At 37.2% G+C, this 10693-nt stretch overlaps 1 pseudogene; it reads left to right on the top strand.

Annotated features, from left to right (window-relative positions):
- Window positions 1-1919: 1919 nt before the first annotated feature.
- On the top strand, window positions 1920-2400 carry LOC105532099 (annotated as a pseudogene).
- Window positions 2401-10693: the final 8293 nt, after the last annotated feature.

Below are 10693 nucleotides of genomic sequence, written 5' to 3'. Positions count from 1 at the left end.
AGTCTTCCTTTTGTTTGCATTTCTCATTTTATCAATTCACAGTCCTCACCTTGCTTTAGCTTTTCCCTGCATGGAGCAGAATGCCCAGGTCTCAAGGACTCATCTGTTTCTCTTCTTGAAGGACTGCAGTCAGTGCAGTTTCCCTCTTGCTAGCTGCCACCCCAGACTGAGAAATTATGCAGATAACTACGCTTCTCCAAGTCATCACAAGCCTAAAGACATCTATCTGCATTGCACCAAATGCCACTGTAAAGAAAAAGAAAATCAGAATCTTTCTGCATTTCTGTATGGGCTGGTGTCCTTCTTTATAAGTGATTTCAGGGATCAAGAGAATATTAAAGGCCCTATTTAAACAGTTTCCCTGTGTGGGGTAGCACACAGCACACTGTTAATCATTTATATTTCAGTGTGAATAAGACTGCCAGATGCATTTTGAAAGCAGATTTTTATAAGGAGTGACGTGGTGTTGGGGGGGCGGTGCAGAGAAAACATGAGGCCTATGTGAAGCCCACAGCAGCAGAAAAGAGACATGGGGGTTCTCAACCTACGCATTGTCTACTATCCCATAGATACATCCCTTACTTCAGTCTAATTTCAACGAACATTATTCTACTTTGTCAAGTATTGAATGTGTTCCAAATAAAATAATATGCCATGAATTTTCTCTGTCTATGGCCATGCCAGAGAAGCAGTTACCTCATTATTAACCACCTTTCAATCTTTCAATGTGTATCTATATATGCACAAGTTTTAGACTTGCCATTATTCATATACACGTATATCATATATATATATATAAAATATATATGCATACTTTCCTTAATGTGAGTTAAAATAGTATGTGGATTCAGCATTATACAAGGTAGTAGGATGTATAGCCCTGTAAGAACACAATAATATGTGTGACTTTGTACCATTACCTTTCAGGAAATGCATACCAGTAACATTTACGTAGCAGTTCAAAATTTGTACTTCCATCTAGTGGTAACTGATAGAAACAACATACTTTTCAGCCATTTGATTTTGGAGGCACTGGGAGAAGATAAATTGACAAAGCTCTTGGTCAACCAGCACCTGTTAGGAATTCAGTAACTTTTTGATATTGAATAGAAAATACACAGTGAAGGTAAACATGTATTAGGCAAAGGGAAGCCAAGGAATTTAACACAATGAATGGCTGCGTAGGCTAAATTTATTCAGGATGATTAAGCCAGGATTTCTAGCAGTGCTTATATTGGGAAGATCACATAGGATGAAACGGTGGATGGTTTATTTTGAACATGAAGAGCAGGGTCAGGGAATTACTCCCATGTGATCTTTTTGCTGAGGACATCACCTAATGGCCAGCTTTCTCCATAACTTCCCAGAGTCAGTGTCCTTGATGGCAAATAATGTTTCAGAGAGGTCATTTGGGGACATGAAATAATCTGTTGGTTTCCTTAAGTGTCTCATTTTAAATCCTAGTGAGTTGGAATCTCAATAAAATTATATCTCAAATTGATACAGAAGAAAAGGATATCTGCTTATAGACTCTGAGGCTGCCAAGGAGTAACTCTTAGTTAAGAGAGCAATGTGTTAAAAATGTGTAAGTTTTCTGTCATCAATTTTCCCAGAGGTCTTTTCATATCAGTTCTTCCAAGGATAAGGTAGAACAAGTTTTTTGAGATAGAAAATCTAGGGGTTTTTTTCTAACATAAAAAGACAAAAGTTTCTTTATTGTATCTTATTTTATGTGATATAAGAAAGGATTGCTTAGATTGATTACATTTCATGGAACCTCCATTCCACTATGGATGGGAAAAACTAGTAGCTCTAATAAACTCGACAACCAAAACATTTATAGAGTCACATGACATACAAAGTTCATGCTGTTTGTCATTGCAGATGCCGCCACTGCTTGAAGCCGCATGTCATCAGCTATGGTCAATCCCACCATGCTTGACATTGTGGCCTATGGTGAGTCCTTAGTCTGTGTCTCCTTCAAGCTGTTTGCAAAGTTTCAAAGAAAGCAGAAAACTTTTGTACTCTGAGCACTGGAGAGAAAAACTTTGCTTGTAAGGGTTTCTGCTTTCACAGAATTATTACAGGATTTGTCTGCCAGGGTGGGTATTTCACACATCCTAATAACACTGGCAGCAAGTCACTCTACCAGGGGAAATCTGATGGGGAGAACTTCATCCTGAGCATACAGGTCCTGGAATCTTGCTCATGGAGAATGCCAGACCCAACACAAACGGTGACTAGTTTGTCACTGCACTGCCAAGACTGAGTGGTTGGGTGGCAATCACGTGGTCTTTGGCAAGGTAAAAGAGCATGAATATCATGGAAGCCACGGAGCGCTTTGGGTTCAGGAATGACAAGACCAGTAAGATTACCATTGCTGACTGTGGAAAACTCTAATAAAGTTGACTTGTATTTTATCTTAACCACTGAGCTATACCTTCTGTAGCTCAAGAGAGCAGCCCTCTGCCCCATAGGCTGGTAATATCCTATATCTTTGTGCTTTTGCTGCAATTCTTTGGGTTCCATATTTTCCTTATTCCCCTTCACATCTTGCTGGATTGCAGAGTTAAGTCTATAATTATGAAATAATAATTAAGTAGCAAAAATTGAAAAAAAAAGCTCGTGCTGTTTAGTGTGAATTGCCTCATTGTTGTAAAATTCTAAAGAGACACTGTAAGTGCTGTTTCTTAGGCATTGTCTGCACTGGCGGAGTACAATCACCTGGAAAACCCATTGCCCAAAGAAATTACCTCTCATTCTATGGACAATTAGGAAGATTTTCATATTTTAATTTTATGTCTGATTTCCTGGCTTACGCAATAAGTCTTTTGTTTCTTGACTTGATCTTGTTTATTTGGTCACTCACAATACAATGGTGATAACGACAATACCTCAACTTTCTTTTGAATATTTATTTATTCACTCATTCATTTGCTCATTTATTTTGATTTTATTTAAAAAATTCCTTCTGATTTAAGTGGCTTTTGGCTCTAGTACATGCTTTTTTTCTGTCTATGTATGCGTTTTTTAACAAATGCTTATTCATCATGTTCAGTATCTTGCCTGGAGTTATTTTATGGGTGAGAGGAACTCTGTGGGTGTTGTTGCCTCAAAAGTATCTATACCAAATGCGAAAGGTATAATAACCCACGTCATAATTAATGTTTAGCTTTGAGGATTTCTTACCTTTCTTTTAATTTTGGAAAGATTTCTGCAAATGGTTAGACTTTTTGCAGTCATAACTTACCTTCCCTGCAGGATTCTGCCAGATATAGAAGAGTCACCTTCCTGCTGGCTCTTAGCTGCCCAATTGTGTCCCTCTGAGGGAAGATCCCACTGTCTGTGGGAAAGCACACTGATAAGCCTGAGGGACAGCCCAGGGTAGTTGTTTGTGGGGTCTATAAAAGAGCTTAGGCACTTAGGCTAGGTTGTCCACATTGCATCTGAAAGGCCACCTACAATGTTGAACAGAGCCTGGGTAGAAAAAAAAGTGGGTGAGTTGCAGACCGTTGGTCACAGGCTAGTCAACCACTTGCAGTGCTGCCAAGCTGAGAATCTTATGGAGACAGGAGGATAGAACATATTTTATTTGGCAGTCTAGTAGTTCTACTTATAAATGCTAATTATTTAGATGTATGTTACCTTGATTTCATTGGTTCTCTTGACCCAGTCCCACAAAAGTTTGGTATGTTTCTGATAGTGTTTTTCCAAGTGCCACCTCTGCTCTACCCCCTGCTCTGCTGGGTCTCACTGTCTCTTACCTGCTTCCTGGGTCCCACGGCTGCTCTCCCCAGTGACTCTGTAGCTACTTCACCAGGCATCAGACCCTTTACTGCTGCTTCTCTTAGTGGGTACTAGAACCCTCCTAGTAGAGAGGCACACTTGGCTCCAGGTTTGTCTTAATGTTATCAGCTCACAGAGGTGAATCCAAGCAGTACTGCATGTTCCCCAGCATTTGGAAGAGACATTGGGTAAAATAGTTCTTTTTGTTTTACATACAAACTTCCTATATCTCGTTATGAGTCCAGTAAAGACAGACAAATCCCCGAGAGAGAGAGAGAGAGAGAGAGAGAGAGAGAGAGAGAGAGATCCAAGTTAAGTAATTTGCCTAAAGTCACATGGAAATGTGCCAGAACTTTGCTTAAACCCATGTTTTTGACTTCAAATAAACAACTCTGTATGTGATATTAGGCTGGCACTTGTTTTTATTTTATTATCACTTAATTATTGCCTTTTGGATTATTTGCTAATTGTTTTACTTGTATTTATTTGCCTTGTCTATTAAGACTGTAAACATTTGAGGGCAAAGTCAAACATTGCCAGGGCACTGTATCTCCCAAGGCACAGAGAATAATGCTGAGAACATAATAGATGCTCAGAATAAGTTATTGGAAAGCCTAAGTTTTGTCTTTGGGATAATAATCTGCTGTGTCAGACAAAAAGGCTTCAGAGTGAAAGAAATCTATATTTACATTCCTGCAACATCACTTTCTAGTTGTGAGAATGTGGGCAAATTGCTTAATCTAAGACTGTTTCTTCAGCTCCAAAATGGGCATAGTAGAAAAATGTACCTCATGGGATGATTGTAATAATTAAATAATAAAATATAGGTAACACACTGACAACAAAAGATTCTTTTAATAAATATTCCAGCTAGCACCACCATAATTTTCTAATCAAATTTCAGAAATCACAAGCCAGATAATATTTTGCCGTTTTATGAAGAAGTCAATTTGCCTGACAAGTGGACAAGAACTCACTTTGGACCTGGTATATATGTATTGCAATCAACTGTTCCCATTAACTCCGTGAATATTGTGATGATGTTTACAGCTCCAATAAATCTATTTCTTCATTAACATTAATGGTAAAAACTCAGTAGATACCAAGAATATGTTGCCTTGAGTCCTGTGGATCATGAAGAGTTCATGCATACTCATTTCTGGAACTGGTGATGCGGCACTCAGGTGGGCTCAGCTAGTATGAGCAGGAGAACCATAGACCCAGCTTCACCTCAGCCCATTCAGTTTTATAGAGAAAACCTTCAGCAAGAGCCGTGGCACATCTGCAGCCCTGGGTCAACCAACTGTCATTTCTTAGTAAACTCATTTCAACACTACAGAAAAATCAAACTGTGCTCCTCTCTTATCTAAGAACTAGTGCTTGTTTTCTCTTTTTTAAGAGAGAAATTACAAAAGCTGTTTTTATTGTTAATGGAACTCACAGGGACCCGTTTTTTCATCTTATCATAACTCTAGAAATTAACACTTGCTTGGTATCTCAATATCTTGAGAAGAAAGCACCATTTAAAAATAAAGCATCTGGCATTTCTTATTTTTACGTTGGTATATTTTGTATATATTCAGAATATGAGAAATAACACAGGAAATAAAAAGCACACACCATTACATCCTCTGCATCAACCATGGTTAAAGATTGATATAGTTCTTGTTCTTTCTCTAAACACATGCAGACACACATACCTATACACATAGTATTTTTAGTAATTTGCAGCATACTAAATATTGTTTTGCATCCCTTTCCTTTAGTCATTCAATATTATAGAGTAGGCTTTTGATATTACTATTTTTTTCAAGAATAATCTCCAAAGATTAACATAATATGTGTCATATTTATTAGCATTATTTCAGAGTTTTTTGAGGACAGAATCCCTGCGTAGCATACAGTTCAGTGCCAAATATCTGTGTTGAAAACCATAGCAAGTGCTTCTTTCCTTGCACGCCTCCCATCAGGTCTGCCTATCCCCACCAAAAGTAGAATTCCTCATTTTTGATACAGGCTACCTGGCCAGTTGAAGAAACCTATTTAAAGAATTGACTGCAGTTCAGTATCTATCTTTCAGCGGCAGCTATAGATGGTTTATTGTGCAAAATGAAAGGTTTTGGTATTCAGCTGACAGAGAAAGTAGAAACCTCTTTGTTGACAGAAATAAAATGTGTCTTGTCATAGGTGTTGATATAACATATTAATCTCCCCTGCTGGGGAACATAGGCACCCTGGTGCGGTGTGCTATAAATATTGATGTGATCACCCCAAACTGGCAGGATGCCTAGGAAGCCATGAGAGGTTTAGATAAAGGATTTTCATAAAGGTGTGTTCAATTGCTTCCCACCCTTCTCTCCCCACCCTCTCCTTTGGAATCTACATAACTCCAACTAAGTCTTCCCTGTTGAGTCCCCAGACTGAAAACCATTCCAGGTGTTCTGTGGATAGTGCTGAATCCTCTCCCCTTTCTGAAACACAGCACCTAATCGTTTTATCTTTAACATTTGATACAGTTTTGACAGCTCTAGCAGCTTCCCCCAGCTGGCTGCCTATCTGGTGTAGTGAAAGGATGCCTGGCGTCAGCTGCTGGTGAGGAAGAAGCCAGGCCATTTTAGCTGCAGGAGCAGAATTTTATGCTGTGATGTTCTTTTCAGTTCAGGGGACACTTTCCAGTAATCAAGTTGACAGCCTTTCTTAAAGTCACATGCCAGTCAGAAAATTGTTCTGTTTCTGAAGATTGAGCAAATGCTGATGCTTACAGTGCCAAAAAGCCAGTTCTCTTGTGGCAGATTTGTTGTTTCACTGCTGTTTATTAATCTTCACCAACCACAAGACTGAAGGTCAAAATAGAGTGTCATCATGTAATCAGAAGTATACATTACTTCAGCGGACTACGTTGCAGATTACTTCTGCAATTATATACACATTTTTAATTCAAAATTATTAAGTACCCAATATATGTCAGGCACTGTTCTAAAAGTACGTTGATACAGGGATGAGCAAGTGGAGAAGACAGATGAGGTCCCTGCTTTCAGCTTGTCTTCTGATTACAGCAACTCCAAATAAACAAATAAAGAACATATCAGTTATAAAGACTATTTGTAACACTAAAATAGAACAGAAGAGTGGGTGGTTACTGTAGACCGGGGTCAGAAGTACTCTGAAGTGTAAGTTTTTAAAAGTTTTCAGAAGATTACCGATGAGAATGGTTTCAGGCAGCATGAATAGCTCACGCAAAGATTTTAATGAAGATTTAATGCGAGAATATTTTTGAGGAACAGGTGGAAGCCAAGTTTGGTTAATACTTTTGACTATTTTTAAATATTAAGTGATAATAAAGGCAAAGCTGATTTAGCGTATTTGGAAGGAGAATGAAAGAACCACAAAGAAATTGTGTGGCTGCAATTCTTTAGGAATATTTTTCAGAGAGTAACTTTAAGCCCTTCCGGCAGAGGTCTGGGAGACTAAGATTAAAAGCACATGGCAAGATCACCCAGTCTCATCCAAGATGAGGATGTTGTTGGGTAAGAGGCTCTATTTTGGGTCCCCTGCAGGAGTTTTACCTCAACAGGCTCTCTGAGGATCCTAGTTTGAACGAAAACCCATTTTCCTTGGAAAGCAATGACAATCCCCTTCTTTTGTATTTGCTCTTAGTGCTTGGCATAAAAGTTAATAAATGTTGAGTGTTCAGATTTTATAGATGATACCAGTGTGTAAGCAAATGTGAAAAATTTGATTCCCTACTTGGAAACCTAGAGTAACTGGAAAGCTCTGTAGAATGTCTTGTCCTGGTGGACACCATTTCTGCCACTCTGAAGCACTTGGAGAGATAGAAGTCTGTGACAGAAAAAGACAGATGATTCAGAATATCACTTAACATTGACCTAAACCTTTGTTTTTTGATATTTAGAAATGAATACTCTCTGAGGAATATCAATGAATTGCAGTGACTAGACTACTTTAATTCAACTTCCTTTTGTAATCTCATAAATACACTTACTCCAGAAGAGCTGAAGATGTTTTGTAATGTAGAGTAGAACATGCCTCAGATTATTATCTTAAGGACATATACTTTCAAAAAGTAGGACATATTGACTAAATTTATGTGACTTTATTTATATACGGGAGATTTTGTTTGGAACAAATTTAGGGGGTTGTTTTCTTCTGAACCTAAACTATCACATTCCCCCAAAATTTCTGCAGGGAGTATGATGGTTAAATTGGTGAAAGTTCTTTTCAGAAATGGTCTGGGAAATGCAATTAGGTTTTGTTAGGTGGAGAAGTAACTCAGGAAATTTTCTCTATTCAAGGTTTGATAATGGTGGCTAAAAAAATGTTCTTACATTTAAATGACAATTGACAGCTTAAGAAAGACAGGTTGGATCCCTGTGCTGATCTTCAGAAACTTAAAGTTAGAGATCAAATAATTCTGACTGAAAGCCATATTAAAGAGCCTGGCTAATGTGAGAAATAGATTATAGAGTCTGATCACAGGCTTTATTCAGAAATTGGATTTCATAGATACAATATGAATTGCACAAAGCAATCTATCCAACAGGGGAAGGACTTGATGGTACTTAGAGATGTCATTTAGAAGAGTTTGAAAATATTTGGTATTTTAGTTTATTTTAAGTGACAGATGAATGGAAGTAAGCTAAATATTTGATATCAAGGACTTTTTAAATACAATAAAAATTATATGAAATTATTTAAAAATCTTTAAGAACTGTGGCAAAACTATAGGACTTTAAAATCAATCCTATTCTTTGCAACACTTACTGCTTTTGTTCTTGATTGGTGAGGCAGTAAACATTTGTGAATATGTCTGATCTCTGCTGAATTTTGATTGAAAAAAAAGAATGTGCATTTTGATACTTATAACCTCTTTTTTTCTTGGGCCTTCTGACCCTTACAAAATAGAACTGTCAATTGAATTAACTTTTTTTAATTGAATACTTTCTTGTGCAAGGGACTGTACTTGAAGAAACATGACAAAATGAGTACAACAAGGTCTCTGCCCTCCAGTTGTTTAATCTACAGACAGAGAAATCTTTCTATTGCCTGTTGGTTATTACCATCCAGAATTTCTACATAACCTTAAATTTAACATATGAAAGACTAGATTGGACACCTCTTTCTTTATAATTCTCACCTTAGTTAATGTCAGTGGTGCCTCAAGTTGTCTCCCAAGCCTGAAATACAGAAGTCATTCATTTTTTTTTTAATTATTATACTTTAAGTTCTAGGGTACATGTGCACAACGTGCAGGTTTGTTACATATGTATACATGTGCCATGTTGGTGTGCTGCACCCATTAACTCATCATTTACATTAGATATGTCTCCTAATGCTCTCCCTCCCACCTTCCCCCACCCCATGACAGGCCCCGGTGTGTGATGTTCCCCTTCCTGTGTCCAGGTGCTCTCATTGATCAATTCCCACCTATGAATGAGAACATGCAGTGTTTGGTTTTCTGTCCTTGCAATAGTTTGCTGAGACTGATGGTTTCCAGCTTCATCCATGTCCTTACAAAGGACATGAATGCATCCTTCTTTATGGCTGCATAGTATTCCATGGTGTATGTGTGCCACATTTTCTTAATCCAACCTATCATTGATGGGCGTTTGGGTTGGTTCCAAGTCTTTGCTATTGCGAATAGTGCCGGAATAAACATATGTGTGCATGTGTCTTTATAGTAGCATGATTTATAATCCTTTGGGTATATACCCAGTAATGGGATGGCTGGGTCAAATGGTATTTCTAGTTCTAGATCCTTGAGGAATCACCACTGTCTTCCACAGTGGTTGAATTAGAAGTTATTCTTGAAGCATCGCTTCATGTACTCCTCACATGCAATCAATCAAGTTATCTTAAATCGATCTCCTCAATGTCTAAAACCTGAGTTTTAATTCTCATGTCAGAGGTCATAGTTACTGTTCCTGAATTAGTTTAATAGTTCCTTAAATAACTTCTGTGCATATGTATATCAGCATAAAGTTATCAATTAGCTTTTCTTGAAACGACTCTCTTTTATAATGAGGGTTTTATCTATATTAACTTTCTGTTGTTTATTTTAAAAATAATGCTTGATTATGGCGAAAATTTAAATAGGAATCCAAATAACACAAATTACTATAATTTACTGAATATTTATTATGTCCTATGTGGTATTCTTAGGACTTTAAGCATATTCTTTCACTTATTCTCACAATAACCCTATCAGGTAAATACTATTAATATCTGTATTTTAGCATTAAGCAAACAGTGTTTAAAGGTTTATTACTTTTATATGTTAAAATATATTGCATTTTCATAAAAATAGAGATTTCATTTTATTTTTCTTAGCTAAGTAAAACATTTGACTGATCCAGGCTATTTTTAATAGATGGACTGATTGAATGTTTACTGAAATACAAAATCAGATAATGTCTTTGATAATGGTTTGCCTTTGATAGATCTTTTTTTTTTTTATTTGGGTAGGTCTGTCACTTACAAAGATACTGTGATGACAGTTTATACAATGTTTTATTGCGCAATCTGCCACATTGCGCAAACACTGAACTTCATGTTTTTGTTCAATAAATGAGGCTTGAAGACTAGTTGATATGCTATTAACAGATCAGGAGTGATGAGGACTCAGTGAGAGGAAACCATCTGAAAAGCAGAGGTCAGGAGTTACAAGCCCATAGAGATAAAGTGACCAGAATTTGGTGTTCAAATGAACCATCCAAGAGAACTCTAGATCTGTAAGAGCAGCTGGAGAAACAGTGACTTTGCAATATTACAAAGACGGCAATTCTGGCAGAGATCCCGGGTTGATGGATGATTTGGATGTTTGATTCTAATAATACAGTAGTTTCATCTGTTTGTTAAATTTTTAAATGATTATTCTTCCTCTTGAGTA

Source organism: Mandrillus leucophaeus, unplaced genomic scaffold, assembly GCF_000951045.1.
Source record: "Mandrillus leucophaeus isolate KB7577 unplaced genomic scaffold, Mleu.le_1.0 Scaffold930, whole genome shotgun sequence".
Lineage (NCBI taxonomy): Eukaryota > Metazoa > Chordata > Mammalia > Primates > Cercopithecidae > Mandrillus > Mandrillus leucophaeus.
This window is presented reverse-complemented; position numbering and strand designations above follow the sequence as displayed.